Source organism: Neodiprion fabricii, chromosome 5 (assembly GCF_021155785.1).
Source record: "Neodiprion fabricii isolate iyNeoFabr1 chromosome 5, iyNeoFabr1.1, whole genome shotgun sequence".
NCBI lineage: Eukaryota > Metazoa > Arthropoda > Insecta > Hymenoptera > Diprionidae > Neodiprion > Neodiprion fabricii.
The window spans coordinates 32,116,006-32,131,067 of record NC_060243.1 but is presented as its reverse complement, the minus strand read 5'-3'; the positions used below and the strand labels follow the sequence as shown (position 1 = coordinate 32,131,067).

Below are 15,062 nucleotides of genomic sequence, written 5' to 3'. Positions count from 1 at the left end.
TGTCTTGAGCTTTTCCAAAACGGCACCAAATCCTTATCAAAACTTTGACGGAACACTTGATACGGATATTAAAATTATTCCTCAATTTGACAATTATTTTAAAAGAGGGGATGAAGACATGTGATATCAATTTGCAAATCCACGAATGCATATTCTGTTTAATTAACTAATTTTGTGCAATGTTTTGATACCGAGGTGAGAAACATATGGAACAAATGTCAACAACGTTATGGTTAAAGAAAGAAACAAAAGTGTAATAAAAAATATGAAACCAATCTTGACAGATTGAATATTTCGCACCAGTTTTTTCACGCCTCAAGCCTCAGCATGTAAGCATCGCTTTTACCTATATTGTACTTGTTTTTATTCATGCTTGTGTGTTCCTTTTTTTTTTTTTTGTTTTGTTTTTGTTACTTTGTTGTTTTTTTGTTTTTTGTTCATTGTTCTCCACAAGCTCCTTCCCCTGTTTTTCCCACCCTCGTGTGCCGTTTCTCTTTCCTCTTTTCATCCCATTCTCCGCTCTTCCTTTAGTTATTTTTTTTGTTTTGTTTTTTTTTTTTTTTTTTTGTTATACCACCTCGGTATAATGGAACTCGAGTGATAGATTGGCGCGCGGGGGTGATGTCGGGGCGTTTCACTAGCTGCCTGGTATATATCCTACAGCGTGAAGAAATGAAGAGAAGAAAGGAGGGAGGGAGGGAGGAAGAGGATTGCTCGTTGCAACGCGGCACAACGGCCTCTCCGCAAAAGAGGGTGAGGAAGAGGAGAAGAAGAAGAAGAAGAAGAAGAAGAAGAAGAAGAAGAGGAAGATGAAGAGGAAGAAGAGGAGGAGGAGGAGGAGGAGGAGGAGGAAGAGCGAGTACCCAGCCAATGCCCTCATCGCGGTCGGCCTGAAAACCGCTAGTCGATATTTCACCGAAGCTGCTTACTTGGTATACATATATACGAGGAAGAAGATAAGAGGGGCTTTCTGTGTGCAGTCTCAAGTGCAGTTCGCCTCCTTTGGTCCCCCCCCCCCCTCTCCCCCTTCCCCGCCACCGACGCCTTATTTCGTTTACATTTCATGCCTCTGCTAAACGTTTCCAGCTCTCGTCGTTCTCGAACAAGAGAAACCCCAATTTATAACGAAGCTGATGTTGGTAAAAAGCTAACGTGACGAAATGTTGGGGGAAAAGAAAAATTGTTATTTTGCAATTTTGCGGTGATTTTTTTTTTTTTTTTTTTGTGGCAGCGAAGTTTACAAGATTCAATACGTTTCAGATGTATATCCTACAATTGCGACGAGATGTTCGATTACCTTACCAACTTCAGCCGCGTAATTTATACCCCATGATGTCATGATTCACTCGCGATTTAGAAAAAAAAAAAAGTAATCTAATTTTCGCGTTCCAAATCGTTCGAAGAAAAGATTTCGAGTGTCATGGAATTCGAATTAAACGGGTCTTGGTTGCAATGGGATTGTAGAATCAGGATCCATCAGATCAGATCTCTGAATCTCCGTGTGATTGACCTCAGGCTGATGGTTCCAAAACACAAAACCACCCCCCCCCCCAAAAAAAAAAAAAAAAAAAAAAAAAAAAACCCTGAAGAGCTTGTCAGAATTTAGGATGTAAAGTAAATTGACACTGATTTTTTGAGCCTAGAGACTAAAAGCATACTTCGCGTTCCTCTTTCTCTTCTTCTTCTTCTTCTTTATCGTCTTCATCTTTCGATTCTTGATAACGATGATGAAACGCGCATCGCGAAAAGAGCTTATAATATCGATGGATAAAAGCGGGGATCGATTAGATAAACGATTCGTCCCGTTTCCCCCTCTACATTCATAGTTTCCGTAGTGATTTGCATATGGTGATTAGGTTCGATTATCAGGGCGAGGATAAGGTGCCGCGATTTTCGTAGCTTAAAGCTTCCGGGAATCACCGCGGCTGATCCAAAGTTAGGCATTCTCCGCTCGACTCGTTCGCTTCCCTTCCCATCTTCCACCACCCCTTCCCACGTCTCTCGAAATACGTTTCGCAACTGCAAAATTGACCTGGTGGGCATTGAACCGTTGCCGTTTTCGTCGCGAATCACCCTGCAGAGAATATAGAGTTTTTTGGATGGGGAGCAACCTTTGCCATTGAAAGCACAGTTCACCCGCCAGACCGGCCGAAGCTTCGATCCAATTTTTCACGCCTATCCTTCGGTCCGATATATCTCTTGAAATTAATCGTCCTTCCGCGGAAGGACGACTGCACCGCGTATACGGATGAGTTTGAAAACGTTTCACAATCATTTGTTACAACCCTGTTGACGAGTCGTTACGGATGATGGTTCTTTCTCATTTCGTTCTAATTGCCTAACATTCACCGAATTACAAGTGTCTCGGGATCATTGTTATCACCGTAGCAAATGAACGAACGTTATCGGACTCGATCCACGTTTCGATTCGGTAGCGTTCATTCAGGGGTCGATTGACAACAACCAACGAGTCAACTAACGACCGCTGCCAAAATTTCCCACGTCATCTTCTCACTTTTGACGGTATTTCTGTCCTTGCGGCAGTTAGGTGCTCGTTATAATTTTACAATGTTGAAATCGTCGCTGCAGGTTTTCGGGTGACATTTGCTTGATATTCTTCATCCTACCGGCTAGACGACACGCTCGTTTTCATCTAGCTGCGCGAACCAGGCAACTCCGGAAGTTACGTTCTCAGTGACGGAGGGTTAGGAAATGAGCCACATTAAAGGGCGTCGTTTCATTTACCCCCAACGATCCCAGTGGGCAGTCGAATACGCGAGTTATTCAAGTGGTACCGTCCATCTTCCGGCAGTTCGTAAAGGCGTCTTTTCTCTCCTTCCTTTTCCGCTCTCGGTTTTCCCATCCACCAAGAGCTACATATATGTATGAGGATTTTCCCAGCGTTCCCCGCGCTTCTCTTTTTGTTATTCTACTTATTCTTTTCGTTTTTTTTTTTTTTTTTCTTCTTCTTCTTCGCAACCGTGAAACGGGAAGGAAGATGGACGACGACGACGACGGCGATGACGATAAGAGGGAAGAAAATTTCATCGCAACGGGAAACAATCGAACGTCACTTAGCTGCGCCACCGTCTCGCGACCGTTAAAAGTTTAGAAAAAGACTAGGATGAAAATTTTCTCGCGGAATTGGAATTTAATGACAGTTACAGGTACCGTTTCACATTTATTTACATAACATTACACGTATCTACACTGCGGTAAGAATTTAGATTTTAAAAATTCCCGCTGCGGACTTTTGCGGAACAATTTTTCAAGGTTGATTCGGAAATTTTTTGGAAGATAGTGTCTAACTATCGGATAGTTAGACACTGCCACTGAACCGTAGCGAAAATTTAATGCTTGTGCAATGATAAATTGACGTTAAAGCCTTGTTTAACTAAAAAAGTACAGTAAACCGAATAAACTGATTTTGCATTGCAATTGCCAAAAAAGGATCGACAATAGCGCAAAATGGTTACGCGTACCTCGTTTTTCATAATTCCAACAATATTCGAACAGTTTTTTTTAACGATAACTGTTTTACTGAATTTTTCTAGTTACTGTAACAAATGAAATTTTTCCCAGTGTACGGAAACATTTTTTACAGTGTAGAAAAGTACAGTGTGAGAAGAAGATGACGAGCAGTGTTGATTAAAGTGTACCTCAGTTTCACCGTGACTCTTATTGTTAAGAGTTTGACAAACAGGTATACAATTTCATTCTACACTTGGTCCGAGATTCCTATATTGATCGGCAACGACTGTACGAGATGAAGAAAAATTGCAAGAACGTCATCTTGAAGAACGTTTGATCCTGAAGCAGAAGGATAATGCGGAAAAGCGACAAGGAAGAAGGTATCCCAGATCGATATCTCCGATTAGATTTCTTTTGTAACATGTTACAGTAGACTAAAAACTAAGCGACATGTATTTTTTTTTTTTTTTTTTAATCTGCCAACAAAAACTTTAAGGGGGCTTAAACCACTCTCCAAACTAAGGAATGTCAAGGGACGAATTGGCAGTTTCACCCGCAAAAAAAATTGTAATTTTTAACCAATCCAACCGGAAAAGTTTTCTCATAACGTGAAATGAAAAATGTAATTTTCTCAATCTATAAAAAAAAAAAAAACCTTCCTTCCTTGAAATGTCTTACTTCGGAGGTCGGTTTCACCCCTTTCAAGTGTTTAATTGCAGATAAAAAGAAAGAAGAAGAAAAAAAAAATACGTGTAGCTTAGTTTCTAGTCTATCAAAACATGTTACAGAAGAAATCAAATCTCAGATATCGACCTGGGATACCTTCCTTGTAAGACAACCGGCCGAACTTGTTTCCGAACTGCGAGTGAACAAGTAAGTAAGTATAAACTGGTCGGGTTGAATGTATAAGTTTAACCTACTTCTAGGAAGATGTATAATAAGTACGAAGAGGAGAAGGGTCGGTAAACTATCTCAAAGTGTCGTTAAGAAGTCATTCGTTATTCGAAGGTTCCGCACGGGGTGGTCGGTCCTACAGAAGGTGATATAACAGCTAGCTATGCCGAGAGAGAGAGAGGGAGAGAGAGAGAGAGAGAGAGAGAAAGAGAAAAAGGATAGGGTGTGCAGGGTGTACCTTCGACATCCTTCGTCACGACGTCGTCCGAAGTAGATAAGCGTTAAAAATCCCTCCCATCCTCCTCATCCCTTCCCTCCTCTCTTTGCCCCCAGCCCCCACCGCCCTTCACCCCAAAGTCAGGCGGAGGCACCCCCAATTATTTCCACGTCAATTGTCAAGAGAATCGTGTCGCCTCGGCTCGGTTGGCCCGTGCAGATCTCAACTCGACTCTCGACGTCGAGTCAAGTCGAGTCAAGTCAGCAAGTTCTCAAGCTCTCCCTTCTCTCCCTTCCACGCCCCTCTAGCCCCCCCCCCTCCCCACGTTGCCAGCCGCGACGTTCCGTATACCTCTCCTTTGTCTTTTCTTACCCTGACAACAAAACGCGCGGACTGGAAGGAAGCAAGGAAGGAAGGGCGGGAGGGAGGGAGGAACGGTGGGAGGGTGGATGAAGTTCGGGTGATGGAACTCAAATTGCCCTCATTCTTACCCCCTCCCCCAGCGTTGCCAGCGTTGCTCGAATCTCTTAGCTCATTTCCTACCCTTACCCTCATTCACCCCCTCCCCCCCCCTCCCCTCTTACCCCATAACAGTGATAAATTTTTTAAAAAACGAGTTGTAGCGAGAAGAATAGGAATTCAAAATTTTATGAAAAAACAATTACAGTGTGATAAGTTTAGACTTGAACGAAAAACTATAGCTTTGGATGCAAAAATTAAAACAGGGTTTTTTCAGCTATATACTGAGAGATATTTTTAGTTCCGTTTACCGCTCGGTTCTTTGACTGTTTTCATTTTTTACCACAATCGAAAAATATAGTTTCAGGTATAAAATGAAAATTAGTCTTCTACCTGTTACCGGAAAGTCTAGTATCCGTTACTATTCTTTCTCATTGCGATCACTGTTGCTATATTTTTTTGCAACTGCTGCGACAATTTGATGCTCGTGAAACCGAAAATTCGTATCAAAGTCTTGTTTAGTTGTATAAAAACAAATTTGTTTCAAACTCGATTATTTTCATTCCAATGTATATATTTCGTCCGTTACTGTAGCGTATAAACTTACGTATACGGCGATTGTGACGATGATAATAATAGCGTGGTAATCCGACATGCGTTATAACAATAAATAATAATGATAGTAATAATAACAACAACAAAACCCTGGATACAGAATGGAGGCACAGGTGTCTCTAATTATTAGTTCGTGCAAAGGTGTGGCGCCAGATCGAATCAAGAGTTCGCATGTGAAAACTCCATAAGCAGTTTGTTCCCGTGGCTTTACTATTTTCTATGTTTATTTTTATTACTAGTTTCACAATTTTTGTTCGAATTTCAATTTTTTCTCTTTTTTTTTATTCAGGTCTTGCTATTTTTTTTTTTTTTTTTTACTCTTCTCCGCGGTAAACCGGACGTACGATAAAATTGCATGTATAATACAACTGCACGCGGTTGTTAATAGTACAATTTGTTAAACGTCAGTCCAACAAAGTGAAACAAAAAAAAAAATAAAAGTCAGGATAAAGATGATAGCAATAATTTCACCTCGCATGAGAGAAGATGGGCAGATAATTTTCATCGTGTGACAGAAGCTGCGGTTATTTGATAAATATTACAGGTACGTAGGTTTGCTTGATAATGATAAACTACAAATATAAATTGAACAAATTCAAATAACGTGTCTATAGGTGTACATATTTCGATTTTTCGCAAATCGAGAAAAGAAAGAGAGAGAGAGAAAGAGAGAGAGAAAACAACAAACGCGGAAAATGGATAAATTGTAGTATTGATCAACGGTCGTTAGTTTAACACGAATCGAAAGTTTGGAAAGGATACGCGCTTTTTCAAGCTCTTGTATTGACGTCGATTAGTAAAATTATTTGATAATTATTAAAGATAAAAAAAAAAAAAAAACGCGGGTGGGGAGAAGAGACAAGACAAAGGAAAGACGAACGAACGAAGTTTCCTTTTGGTAATACAATACTGTTAAATTGACAAAGTTGTGTCAGGTTATGATAGGCTGTCTGAGAATGCCATCTCGTCTCAACTCTTCTCCGCTCTGGCGTAACTCAATGTGTATGTATATACAGATATACACTTGTACATTCACTCTAAAGAGGAGGAGGAGGAGGAGAAAAAGAAGAAGACCCGGTAAGGGGGAGGGATAAAGTTAACGTCGTCGTCGAAACTTGTAAATTAGCGGAAATTGAGGCTCGACCGAGAACCTTTCGAAACGAATATCACTTTGTTCGACAACAACGGGACACAACAACGACGAATTTTACGAGGTGGGATGAGAGATAATGAGAGACAGAGAGAGAGAGAGAGAGAGAGAGAGAGAAAAGAGGGAGAGTGAATTGTTCGTTATCAGCTGTAAGATGTATATATACACCGGTTGTCTCCCCACGCAGTTCGAGCGGACCAAGAAGCGAAAAGGAAAGAAGAAGAAGAGTAAAGAAGAAAACAAAAAAAATGCAAAAAAAAAAAAAATAACATGCGTTTTATAAAGCGAGATGACAATCTTACTGTCGTGATCGTTTGCATCGTGTCGAAATTCATAATTTTTTTTCTCCGTTTGTACACACAATATAAAAAAAAAAATAGAGACACTTCGAATGAAAAATCAACAACGAAAGTATTTATTGTACGGTTAGCGTTCTAAAATCTCTATTTTCAAATATGTATTCCGACATATGTTTCCGGCCACCCGGTACGTGCGGAGGATATGAGGGAAAACACCCGTCTCATACTAGTTGGAAATCCAAATTCTATATTTAGGAATATTTACATGTTAGGGAGGTTCTCGTTTTACCTTGGTGAGAGCATAAGCAGGAGAGAGAGAGAGAGAGAGACAGAAATAGAGGCAGAGTCCGGAGGGAAACCGTACCACCATGCTATCTGCATACATACATGGGTAATGGTATAAGGCGTGTAAGGGTACACACCCCTGTATAATGTGTCTTTGGACCGATGCATAATGCATAGTTTGCACCCTTTTTTGGTTTACCTTCCGTCTACTTTCGTTTTTTTTCGTCTTCTTTTTCGCTTTTTTTTTTTTTTTTGCCACTTCTTCACACTTTTTTCGTCTATTTCGATAATATAACGACGATGCGATGGACGCCAGACTCCCCGCATCCTGTCTCTCGGACCACTAACGACGATACGATACTGAAATTTTTCTCTTCTCCGGAGGATAAAGAAAATGGAAAAATAACGACCCTCAGATATTGTACAGAAGGGAGGAATTTTTTCCGAATGTTGCAGAATAGTTGCGTATAAGATATCGAAGAATACGAATCCGAAGGTTGTGACTAAAAAAAAAAAATTAAAAAAGATTGTATTACGTAAGCATATGCGAGGATAATCTAAGAAATAAAAAAAAAAAAAAAGAGCAAGTAACATCGAAGGAATGAAATAAAATCTCCCGGCAGATAACGAAGGCAAATGAAGATTATGCATGTACCTAACGTTGATACAAATATATACAGTATATACATGCACCTTACGTGCATGCATTCGAACCACACTTGTTCACCCGTATAAGTAGACGGTAAAAGAGATTGTAAAAAGTGTCACGCATCCAGTCGAGGATTATCTCAGCTAATTAATTATACCTATTGCAATTACCGGTCTTCTTACCTACAAGCAAAAGCGAAGTGGTTCTACCGACCGTCCGCCTTAGCCTGTATAAGCAGAGTCTAGTCTCTAGACTGTCCATCCAGATGCAGAAAGCTGCAGCCACCAGCAGTCTGGTTAGTCGCTGCCATACGTACAATAGGAGCAAAAGTGCGAGTCGGGTTCTTTTTTTGTCTTTTTTTTTTAGTGTGTTTATTCTTTTGCAAGATAACAGTAGCAAGACCAACCAGGATCGGCTGCTGCACCGGCAGCTATAATGCTGCCCAACTGCTGCTACAGCAGCAGCAGAAGCCAAGGAATGGAGCTTATCTCTTTCTAATTAATCGAAACCCTCTGAACCTCTGTGCGCAGTTTCTTCTTCTTCTTCTTCTTCTTCTTCTTCTTCTCGTCCTTCCCTCTCTCGAGTACCAGAACTTGACAATTAACGTGGGTATACTTGATTAAAAAATCGCGTGCGCGTTCATCGTTCGATGGTTCCAAACTCTAGTCGTTTATACAGCTGCAACTACCAATGAGACCGAGAAAATTCATGAAGAATGATCATGCCGTAAGTATGCGTTCGAAGTTTGATCGTAGGTTAGGACTCATCAACGGATATACACTGCACTTGGAACGGCTAATTACCAAGCTCCGTGCGACTCTTCAAGACCTGATCATCGGAGCTTTCGACCTTTCCGTTAAGTTTTATGGATGGAAATTTCACACCATGATCACTGTGCCGAGTTATCTGGTAGTATAAACATGTTAGAATCGAGCCCTGTAAGATCGGAAGCCGTTTTTCCTATACGGCATATAAACCAAGTCGTATAACGTTGGGGTCCCATTTTCCTTGGAATTAGATTACGGCCTTCTATTGATCAGCACTGAGCCAGGGATGGTGAGGGGAGGAGAAGGATGAAGAGAGAGAGAAAGAGAGAGAGGGAGGACATCGAGGTACACAAGGTAAATGCGGTGAAACTGGTATCAGTGATCGGTGCAGTACTGACAACAGCAGTTAACGTTTCAAAGCCCGACTATATACAAGGCGAGGTGAGGCGAGGCTTCTCCTCTCCTCTCCTCTCGCCTCGGTCCTGTTTCAGACTCCAGGGAACGGTGGGTAGGTGCAGGGATTCCGACGGGCTGCACTTGGTTGCCCAATGAACGCGTATAGATACAATCGACAAATGGATTGACCGACCGTGCTGCGCCGATCCGGCGCGTTATCTAAATTCTAGAAAGCAGAATGTATCTATTTAACTCAGCGGCGAAGAAATGGAGGATGAGGAGGATGAGCACGATGCGGAGGAGGAGGAGAGGAGGAGGAGACATGGGTAAGTGACCCACGAGCATGAGCAAAGTGCTTTTTATCCGATCATTTATTATACCTACCTACCTGCCTACTACCAGCCTTCTTCTTTTCAACACACCCAGGCACAGGTATATAATGTACATTATATGTATACATACTCCAAGTTCCAAGATCTCGCGTGATGGCGCAACAGCGGGCGGCTTAAAGTGTATTCCGACATCATACGTGCACACAATCCAGTTTCACTCCTCATTTTCCACGCTATTCTTTTGGGTCACTCACTGTGACCATAAAGGGTTGAAGTCAATTCATACGCATTTGAAAAGGGGACGGTTTTCGGGAAGGGGTTGTTTACGCAAGGTTAAGCCTTCTTTTTTCAATCGCTCTCTATCTCTCTGTGGCGTCTCATAGTCTCGAGTAACAGCTGCAATTTAATAACGTTTTCAAGTGTGTCGTGGAGATACAACGGCAACGATCTTTAAGAGGCATTCGAAGTAAAAACTGTTGTCGTTGGCAGAAGTATTTAAGTTGAAAAGTTTTGGAAAGGGGGAAAAAGAACTTGAAGAGAGCACCAGGAATACAATTAGTCCAAACACTTTTCATGCCAGAAGACATCCAACGAGTGATAGACACTTGACTTTGAAGACAAAGGAAACCAAGTGGTTCGAAAATCGAATTCATCCTTGTTCATTACTTCTCTCCTTGTTCTCTATATTTTCACGAACCTTTACCAGCCATGAAACACAATTATTATTTTTTTTTACACATTCTCCGCTTTTACTGTCCCAGAGTGTATTCGTCCTACTGCAACAGAGATTGACTTCAAATGCCCAGAGACTCCGCCAGAGTTAATTACACTCAAAAAATGAGACATGTGGATTATGTTGAAAGAGGAACTTTGTTCGAGAGCTACCGGTCCATTAAAAGTTGTAATCCAGCTGTACAAACTCTCCACAAGTTCCTTACTGTAGGTTGGCCGTTTTCCATGCTCATGGTACTCGGAAGGAGACCGAAAGTGGGTGGCTGGTGTAGACGGTAGTTGAATATATGGCGAAAAATGCTTCGTCCAGTTGGAAACGGGTTTGATCATTGATACCGGGGAGTCGTGTGGAGTTGCATCGAAGGATGCGAAGAAGGCAACGGCAGCAGCACCAACAGCAGCACCAGCAGCAAGGAAGGAGTAACGGAGGGTTGGAAGAGACGGTGACAGGTGAAATATATCTCCTCGAGTGCATAAGCGATAACCAAACGATCCACTCAGCCCGCAACGAATGAACGTAACGGATGTCTGGTATTTTAAATTTTCGTTAGACGCATCCTCTCCTCGCCTTATCTCGGAGAGCCATTAGAGGATAGGACGCGGTGGGCATTCCTCGAAACTCTGGGAGCCCCTCTAATCATCCGGTTGGACGAGTTCCATCTTGGGTTGTCCGTCGTTCGTGCGACTTTCTTCGCACGCGGACATAGAAGGCCACTCCACCGTTTTTGAATTGCCTTATTCGAGGAGCGGTTTGAGACGGAAACTCGAAAGAGGGTCATCAGTGCTCTCCATACCGAGAGAGGAACCAGTAGTCCTAATGGATTCCAAGATTCCCCAAATTCTCTGACGAATAGATGACTGCGGAAGAGCATTAATGAAATTACAATTTGCACCAGGCACTTGTTGATTAAGAGAATGACGAGCATCGGATAAGAGCCCTGTTGTTCGGTTTGTGTCAAGGGAATATCGCTTTACGGTTTAGGAGGAACGGGACTTCTTCTTCTTCGCCTTCTTTCATGCCGCCGTATTTCCCTTTATCGTTTCCGTTTCATTTTACGAGCTGCTGGTTGCCACTACTGCAGCACCAGCTCAGCCAAAGAAGGAAGGAAGGAACTTTTGCTATTCTGGGCTGCCATCCAATCCCTCTTCCTCGAAAACGACCACAAAAGCAGCAACCGCAGTCCAACGATTTCGCTTGTGTGTAAAAGAACAAGGTATTTAGGATTTCAATGGATACGGTACTAAAAGAACTTGCAACTTCTAAAAGATCGAATATGCGTAATTCTTCCCATCACACAATGAACATGTTAAAGCCCTTTGATCGAACGATTCCTTCTACCTCTAGAATGTCAGAAAAAAGGCGTTTCCGATGGCATCAATATTTCGACGACAAGAGTAATTGATCATGCTGAAGTCACTTCTGGCATGTCAACGATGAGGTGAACCCTTCCAGTCATACATTTTTCAACTCAATATTTTGGCATGAATTTTGTTACTCAGGGGTTTTTGGGCTCGTTGATCACGAATCTGACGTCAGACTTTGATTATTTCTAAATCCAAAATGGCGGATGTAAAATAGGAAGAAAAAAAAAACTATTAAAATTCGACGATTCTGGCCGAAACTTGTTACTCATAGGTTTTTGAGGTTATACGAAGTAACAAAGATCATTTGAAGTTGTGAATAAACTGTGATAAGGCTAGGATATGGTAATTTTTTAGGCTTTTTCTCGCTTCGCTCAATTTTCCGTGAGATCCATCTATTCATGAATTAAGCTAACCAGAGCGAGCAGAGACGTATGTATGGTCGAAAAACGAAAATGATATTCGATAAACTCTCAGTCTGTTCTCTTTTTCTCTTTTTTTTTCCACAGCCGAAGAAAGAACAACGATCTCTTTAAGAGTGTGGGGGGCAGCAGCCCAGCTCACCTCAGCCTTACAGTCAGCCAGCCGGCGCCCTTGTCACCTATACATTGATAAAAGCTCATTTTTCTGTCATTTATATTCAGTCCCCGCAAACCTCCCACAAAAGATTATGAAATCATCTTTTCTCGCTTTAGAGAAATTCATCCACCTGCTCCCGTCTCTCCCCCCTTCCTCCCTTCCACCCTTCCTTTCTTTCCGCATCTCGCGTGTCGCGGTCGGCAGAAATATAATCCCCGTGAATTCGGTGTCGTCGTTTTTGAATTTTCGCAATTCGACGACATTGTGTTTCCCTTATTTTCCGTTCAAATATCAATCCGAGCTTTTCAGCGTAGGAACAACAACTCCTGCAGTTTTCCCATCCCCAACGTCCGTCTACATTTTTGCCTTTAATCCCTACTTTCCGCGAACGAAATAAGACTTTTTTTTTTTTTTTTTTATCCTCCCCCCTCCAAACTCTGCAGCAGAAACGGTAGGACCTGAATAATCGCGTCAAAGGTCGCGCTCTCGGAACGCCTGGGGAAAAGTTTATTCGAATCACAATGCATAACCAGGAGTTCCCTCGTTCCCTCGGAGTTCCTGCCTGGGCGAGAGGTGTCGCCCTATGCTTAAAATGGTGGCTGTACGCGGCAAAATCTCAACCCGCTTTGCCAGCCAGCCCCAGCGACTGCCTGCTACCAACTTTACGTTCTACCGAAATGATGACGGAATTGTGCTAATGCCTTCTGGAACACACCTCGAATGTTCAAAGTTTATACTTTATCGCCCATTTCAAGGGAAATTTACTCCGACTTCAAAGTTTTATGTACCCCGCCAACCTACCCGGTATCCGTTATATGCATAGCTAGCCGTTTCCTATGTCGATGTCTGCATGTATGTACACTTGGGGACAATGAATCTTAGACGACTAATTTTTTACACCAGACAGTTATGTTGGCAACACAGAGAAACCTGCAGCGCTATAGCGGGCCGAGCGCGAAACGAACTCAATCTCAATAAACATAACATAACCCATGACCGTCGAATCTAACCTTAAAATACGCGTCAATCCAACAAACCATTATCCCCGCGGTATTCTAAGGTTAGATTCTACGGTCATGGGTTATGTTATGTTTATTGAGATTGAATTTCTTTCGCGTTAGGCCGATTATGGCGCTGCAGGTTTCTCCGTGTTGCCAACATAACTGTCTAGTGTAAAAAAATTAGCCGTCTCAGATTCATTGTCCCCAAGTGTACATAGTCCAAGCCATGCACTACACGCATAGACAATCTTTGGCCGAAGTAAATCAAAAACTAAAACAAAAAGGTACCGAAGGACTTGGTATTGACTTTGGAAAAGAAAAGAATGAAAAAAAAAAAAATAAAAAATGTCCCATCTTTCGGCATACGTGTCACACCGTGTGTACGTTTGTCAATGTATACTCATCGACAAGTTTCCTCCGAGCCGGTGATTTTATGTTTGGTATCCTCATAGTCAGGGCTTACCTGAAACAAAGAAAAGTAAAACAAACAATTAGACAAAGGAGAACAAAGAGGGGATGGCAGAAGGGAGGGGGGAGGCAGTTTAAACCGTACCGAAATTTTCAGTTGTGGGAACCTATGGTGACTTTCTCATGGTGCACGTATATATGTGCATACATATATGCACCAAAGGGTATACAGGGTAAACATATCTATGACGTTATAGTATATACGGATAAATATTTATCCAGATGATAGTTTTCGTCGTCCTTATCTGTATTCGTTTCTACGAAACGCTGCGGTACCGAATGATTATTATTGTTCCTTTTTCCGCGTTTCATTTTTATTTTCTTCAAGTTTTTAGGTATACGCATATCCACGCCCTTCAAAAACTTCCCAAGGAGATATGCCTCCCTTCGTATTTCGCTTCTCCTTGGCGTTTGATCAAAGTTTTTTACCCAGTAAGAAAACGCTCATTTTATCTTCAGATATATACATTAATATTATCGGTGAAATTTTAATTACTTAATTAAGTTTTCAACTGGCTTATATAATGTGTGTGTGTGTGTATGTCTATATATATGTATATATATATCGTACTATGTATCTGCAGAATCGTTGCTTGATACACATCTTCCACGGGCGGAATTCGCTCCGTAAAGGGAAACCATTTCTTTGTTTTTTTTTTATCAACACAGGGTAAAACATTTTAAACAACGTTTACTACGAGATTTCCACCCCTACTCCACCCCTCCCTTTTTCTCTTTTATTCTACTGATTGTCGTTTCTCGTTTATGAGAATTTCGTATTTCACGCTTTATACTTTTCACCTGGTCTACGTCACCGCAGAATGCTCAAAAAATAATGCAATATGGAACTGAGAACAAAACCCCTGCACTGCAAAGTTTTCTAATTTGTTAATTAATCAATTTATATCAAATCGGATAAGAATTTTTCAACGATTATTTTTTTCTACTCTTCTGTCTCCCCCCCCCCCCCCCCCGCCGCACCCTTCGTTCATTAACAATCTCTAAATCATGAGCCAAACATGAGGTTGTCGCGCCGAGTTGTTGTTACTATTTTCTATTATTATTATTACTCTTTTTCGTTTTCTCGTTCATTTCCCTCCTCGGTATTCTTGTTCTTCCGTTTCCCTGATCATTTTTTCTTTCTTTTTTCTTTTTCTTCGTCGCGGTAACAGCGAGAAGACACGCAACGCGAAAACAGGGTCACGATATATATTAAATGGAAGCATTTTCCGCCGGAATGAAAAAATGGCGGGAAATGGTTGAGGGGGGTAGGAAGAGGGATGATAAATCGTCGTATTTTCAGTTTATTTTATTCACATCATTTATTGTACCGCTCGTCCCTCCGTACGCAACGTATTTATATTTTTCCATATAATCTCCTGATCA

The 15,062-nt window shown here is 41.6% G+C and overlaps 1 protein-coding gene across 8 annotated transcripts in view; it reads right to left on the bottom strand.

The window, feature by feature from the left end:
- LOC124182751 (latrophilin Cirl) overlaps positions 1-15,062 on the bottom strand; it is a 237,435-nt gene that overhangs the window by 24,050 nt on the left and 198,323 nt on the right. The window lies entirely within an intron of this gene.